This window comes from Molothrus ater, chromosome 19, assembly GCF_012460135.2.
Source record: "Molothrus ater isolate BHLD 08-10-18 breed brown headed cowbird chromosome 19, BPBGC_Mater_1.1, whole genome shotgun sequence".
NCBI lineage: Eukaryota > Metazoa > Chordata > Aves > Passeriformes > Icteridae > Molothrus > Molothrus ater.
The window spans coordinates 57,196-71,775 of record NC_050496.2 but is presented as its reverse complement, the minus strand read 5'-3'; the positions used below and the strand labels follow the sequence as shown (position 1 = coordinate 71,775).

Below are 14,580 nucleotides of genomic sequence, written 5' to 3'. Positions count from 1 at the left end.
GGAAGAACGACAGCGGCGGGGCCGGTTTCTGCGGGCGGCGGAGGCGCGGAGGGGACAGAGCTGCCATTTCAAGACGGCGAAGCGCCCGCGTACCAGGACCCTGCATGAGTCGGGTCGGGCTCCAGCCGCACTCGAGATGGCGGCCGCGGCAGGACTCCGGCAGAGGCGTCGCCGCCGCTCCCTGCCGCGGTTCGCGGGGCTCCGGTGCCGCTGACCCCGCCAACCGTTTTCTCCCGCCGGGAAAAGCAGCAGAAAATGGCGCTGAGAGCGCGGGATCGGCGTCGGGACCGGGTTGAGGCAGCCGGTAAGAGAAACTCCTGTGTGAGGAGCGGGGGATGCTTAAGGGTACCACAACAAAGATGGCGGCTCGGCCGGGAGTGGCTTCTGCCAGTACCAAAGATTGCGGAGAGGAAATCCAGGAGAAATGGCTGCTGGCATCTTGGGCTTGCCAGGCAGGTTTTGTACTTGATCGCAAGGCAGTTTTCCTGCCTGTGCAGGGGGTGAAAACTGGAAAGGAGAGACAAAAAAAGGTCACTTTTACGCCACATCCAAGATGGCGGGTCAGGGCGGCACTCACTTGCCCTTCCAATGATGGCGGCAGTGTGCTCATGCGCCTTGGGTAGGGGGACGAGAGGGCGGTACAGGAAATACCCCGCTCCGTCTGATCGGAAAAGTGCTTTCTCCTGGGTCTGGGCGGCATTGAGGTCACAACGAGTTCCAAATTATCCTTGTGCCTCTCCTGTTGTGACTAAGTCGGTGTTCCCTGAGTGGCTGCAGCTCCCTGCGTGTGGAGGGAAGAAGCCTGTGCTGGAGAATGGGAGGAAGATCCCTGCTGGTTGCCTTGTCCTCGGTGGGCACAGAACTCTGGCCAGATGGCTTGGTGAGTATTGAAAATGTGAAAAATGCGTATTTTGTGATTGGCTTTTCGCAAATATTAAAATGAATATTATATATGTTGTGTTAGAAAGTAATGCTGTATTAATTCTCTTAAGTAGTGTGTTAAATATAGTTTTAGGTTATAACAAAATGTTAAAATAGAAATGATGCTATGTAGGAGACTTTTTTTAAAGAAAAGACTCGCAGTGAGATAGCAGCCACAGGACACCTAAATCTTTCAGAGAAAAAGAATTTATTGCTCTCTTATTAGAAACGAACTTCTTCCTGCCTCGAAGGCGCTGTTAGGATTCAGAGGAAGAAGTTGATGATGACCAGACAGAATCCTGTATTTGAATGGAATTTATGCATCATGTATGAGATGTATGAATATGCAACAGGCTGTTGTTTTTAAGGGTTAATCCTTTGTTAACAGGGGTCCTTTTTCGGGCTTATGCTGCCCAGAAAAAGGTACCCAGACATCTGTAACTCTTTGTCTCTATTGTCTCATATTGTCCTAATATAATTTGTCCAAATTATTATTACTCTAATTGTATTACTATTTTTATAACCATTTAATTACTGTTAAACTTTTAAATTTTAAAAACAAGCGATTGGCGTTTTTCACAGGATCAATCTTTCTTCCTTTTCACTGAATTGTTGTAATGAGTCATCAGTATTTAGCCAGCCTCAGTTCAGTTTCTTTTTCGCGAATTTTTTTGGTTGTTTTGATCCTGAACTTGCCAAACCCTTAAGTTTGCTAAATTAACTCTGAGAAGGTTCTACAAGCCAATGCTGAGGGGATTGGGGATTGGAGATTGGATAGTTAGGATCTTATGGCCCTTCAAGGGTTGGGTTCACCCCCTGATTTTGGTGCCAAGGGAAACTCCAAGTTAACACGGATCAAAATAGGAAACAGTTCCCTCATCAAAGTCAGCTTTCCAAACCTCTCTTCAGGATCCAAAAGAAATGGGAATGCCCTTGGCAAAAAAGGTGCTTTTGAGACAAAGCAAGCTTAAAATGCCTGTAAGCGGGAAATCCAGGAGAAATGGCTGCTGGCAGACATCCTGGGCTTGCCAGGCAGGTTTTGTACTTGATTGCAAGGCAGTTTTCCTGCCTCTGCATGGGGTGGCACCTGCATCCCACTGAAAAGGGGAGGGAAACAATTCCCCTCCTTCCCTGGCCCAGCCCTGGAGTGAGAGCAGCTTGCCCTTATCCTGGAGTTATCCTGCTCCTGCCCAGCATCCCTCTGGTACCCTCTGTGCTTCCCAAGCTCCCAGGACTGATGGATCTAAACAAGGAGAACAGTCCCTGTTCCTTCTCTTCTCCATCCTTGATGTTCCTGGGCCCTGCATCTCCCTGGCTATTCCCTGTCTGACTCCTCATCTCCATCCCACCTTCTCCTGGTCACATCTGAGCCTGAGATGTGTGTAGCAGCAAATCCATTTCTTTAAAGGAAGCCCAGTGCAAAGAGCATCCAGCTGCAGGTATAAGTCTTCCTGCATTTCATTTTTCTCTGTCTGCAGGCTCTGTCTTCCTGCATTTCATTTTTTTCTGTCCAGTTTTGGAGGGTTTCTCTCCGTGCTTTCCTGTGACCCAGATGTGTCCCTTCCTTTGTCCAGATCCAGTGCCAAAGGATTGAACAACTGATGAGTGGGGTCTGGGATGAAAATGGTTCTGCTAAAATTAGGGAAAGAATGCTAGAAGAAAAACGAGCTTCCTTTGAATGTCTGGAATAAAAACACTGGGAAAGGGCAGTTTTTAATTCAATTTGGTGCCACCCCCCCTTTTTTATGGCTAAAACTCCATGGTCAGCAATCCAAGCCAAAAGATGAAATGCAGGACTCTTTGGTTCTGCAGTGAGCTTAACTTCCCTTTTCTCCTCTCTTTCAGGACAGGGAGAACCACTGAACTTGTCCTGGCCTTGCCAAGGTGTTTGAGCTGCCAAACCCAAACTGGTCCTGATGATGGAGGACTTCAGAAATTACTCAATCCAACTAAATGCTTGAAAAAGAGAGATGGTTTGGTTATAAAAATATTTCTGCCTGAGACTGGGAAGAGATTGGGAAGAGTTAAACCCCCCAGTTCTGCATAACAACACAAGGATTTTTTAATTCTTTGCCTTTTTTTCCCTTCCTTTGAATGGGTTTGTTTGTTTCCCCTTGGAGTCTGCACACACAATAGGCAGATTTTTCAATTAAGCCATTTTTTCCCACTTTTAGTCTTCAATGGAGCCCAGGTGCCAATTGTTTGCTGCTTGGTTTCTGCCTTCCCTTTCCTGCCTACAGCTTAACCCCTTTCTCTCCTTCCTGCGTTTTGGCTATGACTGGTCATGCAGGTAATGCTGATGCAGATGGCTGATAAATAATTATCAAACAGCTTGGGAATGGTCTGTGTCAGGTATCAGTAACATTAAAAAATGCAGTATATGGACCATCAACCAATGAATTTAGCAACAGTTGGATAGTAACCTATCATCTTTCCTTTGAAGCCCTCTTCATAGCATATTTACTTGTAAAGGGAAAGCATTTGGTTTTTATTTTAAAAAATACTACAAATCACCAACAGCCAGCTTAAGTGAGCATGGAAGACTGACAAAGACATTGTAATGTTTTTTCTTTTAAATCCCTCACAACCCCATCACGTATTGGGGAGGTAGCTCAGCAAGTTTCAGCCCACAGCTGCCATCCTGTGCTCATGGAGAGCAACCTCTCCAGCTGTCCCAGCCTCAGGAAAGCACAGAAGAGGGCTTTACACAGATCAGGGATCAAGCTAGGCCCAGGTTGGGCTCAGCTCAGTCTGCATGGCACTGTTAGAAACCTTAAACCCTTTTCCTATCAGATTGATTGTGGTTGCAGTACAGCCACTGTGTTGCTGTCAATGTGCTCCCCTGCAGCCTAGCCTGACATGGTGAGCAGGGGCTTGGGGTTCTTCTGCCTCATGTGTTAAACATCAAACCAGAAGATAAAACAACAGATAAAAGCCCTGCCCTGCCATGTGCCTCACTCTGCACCACTGCTATGAGAGGAGGGTGAAAGACCCAGTCAGTTTTAGCTCTGTAAAGAAGCTCCAGAGCAGTGATGAGTGCCTGAATCACATCCCCTGCAGCCATCAGGGGAGTGAGGGCAGGGAAAAGGGCAGAGAAAGGGAAATAAAAAAACAACAGAGCCACCAAAACTGGAGGATGTGAGGATGAATCCAAAACTATCCTCTCCAAGAACTGAAAGAACACATTTCTTAAAACAAGACATCCAAACTGGAATGAGGGACTTGCACTCTTTCCAGATCTTCCCAGCACCATAACCCATTAAAAAAAAAAAAAACCAAAAAAAGCCATCTGGTGAAATGGGATGCTCCTTTAAGCCTTGCAGAGACTTTCTCCAGCACCACAAACCACCCTTCCTGTTGCTCTTCCTTCACCACTCAGGGCTGAGTGGTAAAGGAAGAGCACCAAAAGAGCCATGGAGACCTGCTTCTTTAGTGTGTGTGTGTATATTTCAGGGTTTTTTTTAAACCAAGAGAAAAATCAATATATTTTAAAAAGAACCCCCAGAGCTTTGGGGAAAGTGGGCATAAATGTCAAACAAAACACAAAGAAAGACTGAGCTACTAAGGGATCTTAGAGCAGCAGTGGTGGGGTGGGAGGGAAGAAATATAGCAGACAAATTTAACACCACTTAGGAGGGTTTATACACAATATTTTCATTGCAAGCAGCATTTAGAAGTGACAATTTAGTGATTTATCATATCCCAGCACACTCCTTCCCTGTCAAAGTGATAGGCAGAAACAGCAGAGCAGCTCTGAACACACTGTTCACTACAAGGCACCACCAACAAATCCAGAACAGCTCCACCCTTGGCCAACCCTGTCCCCTTGGGCCTTCTGAGAAGCTGGGATTTAGGAGAAGGCCATGCAGGGGAATAGTGTTTCAAATGTCAAAGGATTTAAAAATACAAAAGGCTATGAAAGCTGATGGGACCTGAAAGAATTGAAGGAGAAGGTGTCTTAGCAGAGCATCTTTGGTCAGTGCAGCCAGATAACCTTCAGATATCATTACTGGACCAAAAACTCCGTGCAGAGCACACAGGATCTGACCACGACACCTGCCTTGGGCCAAACCTGCTCTTCATTTTTCACGAGCCACGCAGTAACGTGGTGTATTTATGATCACTTCTCTCACCAGACGTGGTCGCAATCAGCACTGGATCCCAAAACTGAAGGAGAAGCCTTGCGTAGACAATACCTCCTTCAAGGCTCAGCTCTAGTACCAGGCTTAAGACCTGGCATGCGCATGCATTTGGCAGGGAGTAGCAAATCAAGTGAAAGAACATTTCAGGGTTTTTTTCAGCTGATTGTTTAGGAATTTACTTGGAATAAGCTTCCTCCCCAAGAGGGATTTCAGTTCTACACATGCACAAAGAGGAGAAAACATTAATGCAGCATTGAGACAGCTCTGTGCTGAGAGCAGTGGTTTTAAGGTTAAGGCCCTTGTATATCTGGGAGGGTGAAATCTCTGTGTTCAACCCTCTGGGATCATCACTTGGGCTTCCTGTGCTTCTCAAGCTCTCAAAGTAAAATTGACCCACGAAACTCATCTTTGTCTCAATCCTAATCCCTGCATCATCCTTCAGGTGTATTTCCTCACAATGAAATTGGAGTAGGAAATGGCTTTGCAGCCCCTTCTTCCCCAAAGGCCCAATCTTTTTTAATTAGGAATGCTCTTCAAGCGCAAGGTTTGGATGCAGCCAGTGAGACTCACATTTCAGAAGGACCATCAATGGTCTAGTAAAGACACAGCACTTTGAAGCAGGCTGCTGGGACGGAGGAGGATATTTGAAACCTGTTGAAATGCAGTTCTAGCAGAAGTGCAAAATGAAATGTAGTGTAGTAGAACTGGAAAATGAAATGCTGTAAGACAAGGCTGCTCCCCAAATTTGCTCTGCCTGGATCCACGTGCCTTGCAGCACAGCCTTCTCCCTTTCTCCTCACTGCCCTCTGCTCAGCACCAACCCAAACCTGGGCTATTTCAATTCCTGTCAGACACAGAGCAGCTGATGGGCAGCAAATGCAGCCTTCCCAAAGTGGCTGCCCATGACCCGGCCTGCAGGGCAGAGCTCAGGGAGGAGGTGGCAGCTTCCTCAGTGGCTTTTCATGTCCTCTCTCTGCCATGCAGATACTGGCATGCATGGCACGGCTCTGTTTTGGCAGCCGGTCCTTTGGCAGGGCTGTGTGAGCACAGGATGAATTGTCTCCTTGCTGTGACACCTGGTCTGGCAGGGCTGACACAGTGACCTTGGCCAGCCGATGCTGCCTGTGCCATCACCTGGCACTGACGTGTTTGATGAAAATCCTTTCGCTGGGATTTTTCTCCTGAGAAGCCTCAGAACAGAAATAGAACCAATTTATGGAAATCTGCTGGCTGTGGAGTGTGAGCTGGAGATGGTTTAGCAACAGGGGCATCTTGGATTGGTCTCCTGTGCATTGTTTCTACTTGATGACAAATCATGGTCCAGCTGTGTCGGGGCTGTGAGCAGTCCCAGGTTTTTATTATTCATTCCTTTCCAGCTTTCTGATGTCTCCGTGCTCTTTTAGTATAGTTCTAATATCTCATTTTCTTTTAATATAATAGAGATCACAAAATAATATTTCAGCCTTCTGAAAGGGGGAGTCAAGATTCTCATCTCCTCCCTTGTCCTGGGGACCCTCAAACACCGCCACAATCAGCGGCCGAGCGGGTTCGTGCGAGCCCCTCAGGAACCCTCGGCCGGTCCCGAGTCGGCAGACACGGGGGGCAGCCCCGACACGGCCAAGAGCGGGGAGACACCCTCTGTGCCCCGAGGGTACTGAGGGCACCTGGGCTGGCAGGGAGACACTCTCTGTGCCCCGAGGGTACTGAGGGCACCTGGGCTGGGGGGAGACACTCTCTGTGCCCCGCGGGTGCTGAGGGCACCTGGGCTGGTCGCCTTTGCAGCACAAGAGACACCAGAGACAGCGGTAGATGATAAAGGGCCGACTCTTAGCAGGGGTTAATGCAAGGTTTTATTAGGAGTCCCATAGGAGCTCCTGCACCTCAGGGGGCCTCCTGCCGAGAGCCCCGGGAGATGTGCCAAGGTTACATTTGAAGGGAGGTGGAAACCGACAGTAGGTAACATCCTACCAACCATTAAGTGACCCTAAGGGATGGATGCTGGAGGATAGACATATAGGACAGCGTATGGAGCAAGGCCTGGGGGGCTGACCCCTGGCCTCTGGCTCATCACTCGACGACTTGGACCGAAACTTCTGGATGGAGGGAATGGGAGGCTGAGTGATTGACAGAGAGCCAGGGTGGGGGTTTGGGGATGATCTCATCCCAGGAGAGGGATAACACAGGTAGAAGGAGGGGGGTACAGTCTGGGATAAACCATTTGGGAAAAATATGGGGATACAAAACAAAATTACTTCAAAGTATTACAAAGTATAAAAATGCACTACAGCAGGTTTGGGCAGCACCAAATAAAATGTAATAAAATGCTTTAAAAATAGAAAAATTAAAAATAAAAATTAAATAAAATTAAAATAACAAAATTAATTTAAAATAAATGAAAACAAAATAAAAACTGTAAAAAGCTGTAAGTGCCGTAAAAGTTCCATAAAATGTAGTGCCGTAAAGAAAGACCCTCAAACACCACCACAATCGCCAGCTTAAGTTGGTCTGGGCAGCACCAAATAAAAAAAAACAAACCAGCTTTAAAAACAGAAAAAGAAAAAAGAAAAAAGAAAATTTAAAAAATAAAAGCTTTAAAAATAGAAAAATTAAAAATAAAAATTAAAAAAAAAATTTAAAAAATAAATGCTTTAAAAATAGAAAAATTAAAAATAAAAATAAAAAATGAAATTAAAAAATAAAAATATGCTTTAAAATTAGAAAAATTTAAAATAAGAAATAAAAAATAAAATTAAAAAAAGCTTTAAAAATAGAAAAATTAAAAATTAAAAAGAAATAAAAAATAAAATTTAAAAAATGCTTTTAAAAATAGAAATTCTAAAAATAAAAATGAAATAAAAGATAAAATTAGAAAAAAATAAATGCTCTAAAAATAGAAAAATTAAAAATAAAAATTAAATAAAAAATAAAATTAGAAAAATAAAATAAAACTTTAAAAATAGAAAAATTATAAAATAAAAAATTAAAAAATAAAATAAATGCTTAAAAAATAGAAAAATTAAATATAAAAATGAAATTAAAAAATTTTTAAAAATAAAATAAAAAGCTTTAAAAATAGAAAAATCAAAAATAAAAAAGAAATAAAAAAATAAAATTAGAAAAATAAAATAAAAAGCTTTAAAAATAGAAAAATTAGAAATAAAAATTGAATAAAGAATAAAATTAAAAAGATATAAATGCTTTAAAAAATATTACAAATAAAAATTAAATTAAAAAAGTATAAAAATACTTTAAAAATAGAAAAATTTTAAAAAATTGAAATAGAAAATAAAATTAGAAAAATAAAAAGCTTTAAAAATAGAAAAATATAAAAATGAAATAAAAAATTAAAAAATATTTAAAAATATAAAATTTTTAACAAATAAAAAATAAAACTAGAAATATAAAAAAAATCTTTAAAAAAGAAAAATTAAAATAAAAATTAAATAAAAAATTTAAAAATAGCTTTAAAAAATAGAAAAATTAAAAATAAAAATTAAATAAAAAATAAAATTACAAAAATAAAATAAAATGTATTAAAAATAGAAAAAATAAAAATAAAATTAAATAAAAAATAAAATTAGAAAAATAAAATGCTTAAAAACTAGAAAAATTAAAAATAAAAATTAAATTTAAAAAAAATCAAAAAAATAAAATAAATAGCTTTAAAAAATAAAGAAGAATGAAAAAGAAAAATTAATAAAAAATAAAATTAAAAAATAAAAAGCTTTAAAAATAGAAAAATTAAAAATAAAAATTAAATAAAAAATAAAATTAACAAAATAGCTTTAAAAAAAATTACAAATATTTTTAAAGCTCTTTTCTTATTTTTTAATTTTTTATTTTTTAAATAATTTTTAGTTTTAATTTTTCTATTTTTAAATAATTTATTTTATTTTTATAATTTTATTTTTTATTTAATTTTTAGTTTTAACTTTTCTATTTTTAAAGCATTTTTAATGTTTTTTCCAGTAGCTAATAATAATAATAATAATAATAATAATAATAATAATAATAATAATAATAATCTAATACTACTTAAACTGTCTCTTTATCCATTGAACTGGCCATTTCAAATCCAAACTTCTAAACACAAATAAAACCATCATCCTTGTAGAATCTTTAATAGGAGGGGGCTAAAGATGCTGTTTTTGTTGACAGGATTTATTGGTTCTTGAAGGGCAAGAGGTGAGTACAAGCCTAACTACTTCTTGCTCACAGACCCGTCCGGTGAGTACAGCTTTGTATTTTGATGGGCTTTTGATGACTTCTAAATCAATTGCTCGTTACAGTAAAAAGAAGCAATGTTTTTTTGAACCTGACAGCAAAAATAACTTGAAGCACCCACTTAATAATAATTGATCACCCATCTAAGTTAATGGTTTTATGCTATACTATCAAAGTTTAAAGGTAAATTATCGTGTAGTAGGAGATAGTATAAAATGTATGTTCTGATGTGTAGGATGTATGCAAAGATTAGAGGACCCAAATTGTTATGTCTTCTGTTTGACTGTTTACCAAATAATATTTGGTTTTATTTTCCAGGGATCGGTGAATTTTAAATTTGGAGTCCTCTATGCTAAGGATGGTCAGCTTACAGGTGATGAAATGTTCAGTCATGGTGAGTTTTCCACCTTCTCCTTAATTGTTTTGCTCATCTGAAAAAAAAAAAAAAAAAAAAAAAAGGGTATGTTTATTATTTGTTACCCTGTTCTGTCCGTTTCCTCAGTATTTGCTGGAGCTCTGCTTACCCAAGCTTTGGGTAAAACAAGCTTTGGGTTCCTTCTGTCCCACTGGGTGTTGCCCAGTTTGGTTGCATCTGGTGAAATTCACCCTGAGCCCTTACAGAACCAGCTCAAACCACGTGAGAGCCATTCGCAGCTCTCTCAGGACACCCGGAGGAGGATGGGTGACGTTTCTGAGCATCTGGCCAAGTGTACTTCTATCAAAACTCGGCCTGTGTAATTTCTGGGGAAAACCCTTCTGTATCCTGGAGGGTTCCTCAAACTCTGTTGAGGATCCAGTTAGCAGTTGCTCACCTGGATGGTTCCAGCTCCTCAAGTTAACACTTGTACTCTTGCCCTGTAGTTTAGATCTATTGTAGTTTTGTTATTTTGCACGATTTTACGTCTTTGGAAAATAACGTGCGTTTCACTCTTTGGAACCTCTCGGATCATTCTTTGGTGCAGCACCACCTAATGGGACACTTGGCTGCTGTGCTGAAGGGCTTGGTTACTAGGATTGTAAATCCCGGAGAGTTTGTAAGTCTTCTGTCCCCAGGGAGGTATCACGCTTTGTTCACTCTGTTTGTCAGGTGCTGCTTCTCGTCGGAAGTATTAACTTCAAACTGCCCTGTTCTTTTTTTAACTTTTTTTCCTGGTTCTCTCCGTAGGGCAGGGAAGGAGTCTCGTATCCCGGTCGTCAGACTCAGCGCTGCCCGAGAAGATACAGAGAGTGTAAAAATCATAAGAAGCAAATAGGACTGCAGAGGAAACAAACTGGAGAGAACAAAAGGTGATATTGTTCTCCTTAGCCTGGATTAGAAACATCCCCTGTGCTTTGATGCCGGTGGCTGCCAGGGGCTCGTTAGGTCTTTTTAGGCAGGTGTAGGTGTTCACTTGTAGGTTCTATTTTTTGGCAAAGGACCATGAGAGAAGTTTATTTCTACATCCAAATAAACATTCATCTTATCTGAACATAACCTGTCATCCCATTTCCGACGTTAAGGACTCCTGTATAAATACTTGGGGAGGTTTTCTTTGTCGTTTCTGAATGGTTCCATTTTGGTTCCATCTACCTGCCGGATACTTGAACGAGTCTGAGGTGGTTTAATTGCATACTGCTTCCTTGAAATTCTGTTGGTCTCTGCTTGGAACCCTTCTTGTAGTGCTTCATGAAAGACTTCTGATGGTGTTTTCTTGCCTGTTTGTGTTTAAGGTCGTGCTCTGATGCATTTACAGAAGCCATGGCAGGAGAGAGTCAGCTGCTGGAGAAGAGGAGACAGTATTATCCCTGGGCAGCATAGAGCTGTGCTACTGCTGTGTCATCAGCTGTGTCTGCACTGAAAGTAGCCACCTTCACTTGTAGGTAGCTCCTTGGTGCTTTAGGACACGCTGAGGGATTTATTCCTTTTGGGATCCACGATGAGAATTCCCAAGAGAGGTAGTAATAAGGTATGAGATTGGAAAAAAGCCCGTGTCCTTGGAATGTTGTTGTTGTCGTCAAAAGTTAATTTTTCCTTCTTTCTTAGCCAGTAGTCAGCTTTTTGCTTTATTTTTTGTGGGATCAGTACTTGATTGTTTAAAAAATTGCTTCAAAATAACTGCAGTGGCTGGCCACCAGGACCTTGTTCAGATTTGCCTATTTGCTTGTAGCTAAAACGTTTCCATATTGTTTCTCGTTCTATTGAAGAAACTGCTGCCCAGTCAACTAAGAACTGAACATCTATCTGTCTAGGACATGGGGAGAGGATTTAGGTCGTGTCTTTGTTTCCAGAAAAAAGTTCCAGTGTAGTTTCTAACTAGAGGAGAAGGGGGGGTGAAGACTCAGGGCTCTGATGCCGTTGGGGGCACCCCGAGGTGCCCAGGAGAGGGAGCCCCACTGCGGTGCAGGAGCAGGTATGTTATCACGTACTAGAGAGCAAATGATAAATAGAAATATGAAAATTATAAATATAAAAATATTTTTTAAATCGTTAAAGAAAGCGTTTTTTTTTACTTGTCAGTAGGCAGGGTTTTGATGATAAAAATGATAAATACAAAGAATATGAAGGTAGAAATCTAAGTCTAGAAATATATCATAAATACGTACAGATAAAGTTTAAAACTAGAAGAAAAAATCAGTTGCAGCAGTAGATACGATACATAATATAAATAATACTTTAAATACATGTCTAGAATTTTATAGATATTATAGATAATTATTAATAGATTGCATCAAAAGAAACTATATCTATAAATGTGAGTATAACTATACAAAGTATAAAAATATTTCGATACCGTTTAAAAGAAGGTGTTTTCGTGTATTTTTTTGGTTAGAGATGGGGTTTTTATTTGGATTAATAGAAGTATTCTAGAAATATAAATCTAACTATAGAAAGATACAATCGATAGAGAAAGATATTTCTAAAAACACAACCGAACGACGCCGCCTTCGGGGGAATCGCACGAGCTCGGCCGAAGCAAGGCGAGAGCGGCCGACCCTGACGGCCTCGAGCGAACCGGGGCGAGCGGAGCCGAGCCGCGCCGAAGGCACAGAGCGGCTGGGAGTTGGGCCGAAGCGAGGCGAGCTCTGCCGAAGAGGCGAATGCAGGCGCCAAGAGCCGAGTTGAGGCGACAAGAGCCGACTCGAGCCGAGCGTCTCCGGAGCGAGCCGAGCTCCGCCGAGCGCAGCATCCCGGGCAGGGCGAGGCGCCGGGCCGGGCTCGGGGTGCAGCCGGGGCTCTGGGGGGCTTCCCCGCCTGTCCCTCTCTCTAGCCCTCCTTCCTTCTCCCCGTATTCGCCTTCTCTCGCTCCCTTTCCCCCATTCCCTCTCCCCCCACAAACCCGGCTCCTTCCTGTTCTGTCCCTAGCCCGCTACTCCCTTCTGTTCCCCCTCTCTCCTTCCTCTGCCCAGCCTCCCTGTACCCTCGTCGCGGGCTTTCCCTTCCCGTCCCGCTTTCCTGCACAGCCCGAGCTCCCTCGCCGCCCTTTCTCATGCCCTGCTCTCGCTCCTCTCTTCCCGTGCCCCCTTTCCTTCTTTGCCCCGCAGCCGCGGGGCTCGGGCTGCCGGAGAGTAAAGCCCTGAGGGCCGGAGCCCGGCGGCCCTGGGCCCTTGCAGGAGTCCCCGCGCGGGGCCGGAGGCTCTCGGCGGATCCCCCCGTGCCGCTCAAGCAGCCCGGCCGACAGCGCCGGAGCTGCGGCTTTGCCGGCATGGCGCTGAGAGCGGCCCCCGCCCTGTGCCGGGCCGTCCCCGCCGTCTGTGCCGCTCCCTCTCTCGCTGCCCCCGGCCCGTGACAGCGAGGCTGGGCAGGAACCTCAAGCCTTCTGGGGGCTGCCCCCGCTTTCTTGTTGCAGCAGAATCCCTTGCTGGGGCCATGCACGTGTGGGAAGGGCTTGGGGGAAGCGCTGCGCTGCTGTCCAGGGCAGTCGGATTCGTTCTGAGCCTTCTTTGGGGGTCAGGAAAAGGGGGGGGGGGGGGGGGGGGGGGTGAAGACTCGGGGCTCTGATGCCGTTGGGGGCACCCCAAGGTGCCCAGGAGAGGGAGCCCCACTGCGGTGCAGGAGCAGGTGGGGGGCGGGCGAGGGGCGGGGGTCACGCTGGGTGCCGTCCCCCAGAGGGACCCAAAGCTGCCACCAAATGCACAGGGAGGGGGTGAGTGGGTGTAGGATGCTAAAACCTGGCAAGGCGTTCGGTTTTCTAGGTATTGCTAAAGAATAGGAATTGGTCTCTAAACTCAGCTGGGGAGAAACCCTCTCTACGCACTCATTTGTTTCCAGGAATGTAGAAGGTTCCAACTGGAGATGGGTAGTAGTTCTGAAGATATTGCCGTGAGGTTTTGATCTAGGAACGGACCGAGCTGTGCCCTGGAACCCTCAGAACAGCTGCAGGGGCTGAAGGCGATAGAAGGGGCTCTCTGGCACCTTTTGCCTCCGTTCTCTGCCAGCGCCCAAATCGTGTCGCAGTCCCGGAAGAGGCGCTTGTCATCCCGAGAGCCAAAAGGAAGACGTGTAAAATCCCAGCTCTGCCTTGGGTTTCGTGTGGGTTTTTTACTTCGTATTGATGTCATTCCAGAGAGCAAGGAAAGAAGAAATGTGACCGGGTCCCACTATTACTGTGTGAAGGCTTTCTTGAAAGGCTGCTGTATTTCTATTGTCTTTTTCCACTCCAAGCTTGACTTTTCCCTTTGTTTTTCGAGCTCTGCTGCATTGGGTGTCCCAAGGAGGGCGGGGTTCCTCAGCAGGGCTCTTAGGAGGTGGCGCTGATTCTGCTTTTTCTGAAGGCGTCTCAAAGCGTGCTACCAGAATGACAGTTTTGTGCACTGGAAAGCTTTCCCTCAGTGCCATCAGCGCACGTCCGTGTCTGAATTGTGGAAGCAGACGGACTAAGAACAGCCAGCACCCGGAGCAGATGTCTGTTGGCTCTGTGTCTGTGAGAAGCGGGCTGTGTGCTGAACGGGGAGAGGCGCTGTTGGAGAGTGGCATCGGCGCCAAGTGTGAGCTGTGAGGATGATGAGGGGCTCGGAGCAGCCCCAGGTGTGAGCTGTGAGGATGATGGGGGGCTTGGAGCAGCCCCAGGTGTGAGCTGTGAGGATGATGAGGGGCCGGCTCCTGCCGGGTGGGGGGGCGAGGCTGTTTTAGGGGGAGGCTTCGCCTCAGCTCCCTTTTGCATGGAGCTGCTGAGAAGAGGGGTTCATGGGGGGCTCCCGGGGCTGTCTCATGGAAGGGACTGCGAGAGCTTCTCGCAGCGTCTGGGCGAACACCTGGATGCGCGCTTGGAGACGCGGAGCATCGCTTCAAGGAGGTGCCGAGGGACGAATCTTT

At 44.2% G+C, this 14,580-nt stretch overlaps 2 long non-coding RNA genes across 2 annotated transcripts; both read left to right on the top strand.

Moving 5' to 3' along the window:
• The first annotated feature begins 310 nt into the window (after nt 1-310).
• Nucleotides 311-5,468, top strand: LOC118693814 (uncharacterized). The gene is made up of 2 exons (XR_004981324.1): nt 311-880; nt 2,767-5,468. It is a non-coding gene; the product is annotated as an uncharacterized LOC118693814 (long non-coding RNA).
• A 3,469-nt stretch (nt 5,469-8,937) lies between these two features.
• LOC118693875 (uncharacterized) lies at nt 8,938-10,761 on the top strand. The gene is made up of 2 exons (XR_004981337.2): nt 8,938-9,681; nt 10,453-10,761. It is a non-coding gene; the product is annotated as an uncharacterized LOC118693875 (long non-coding RNA).
• The last annotated feature ends 3,819 nt before the right edge of the window (nt 10,762-14,580 follow it).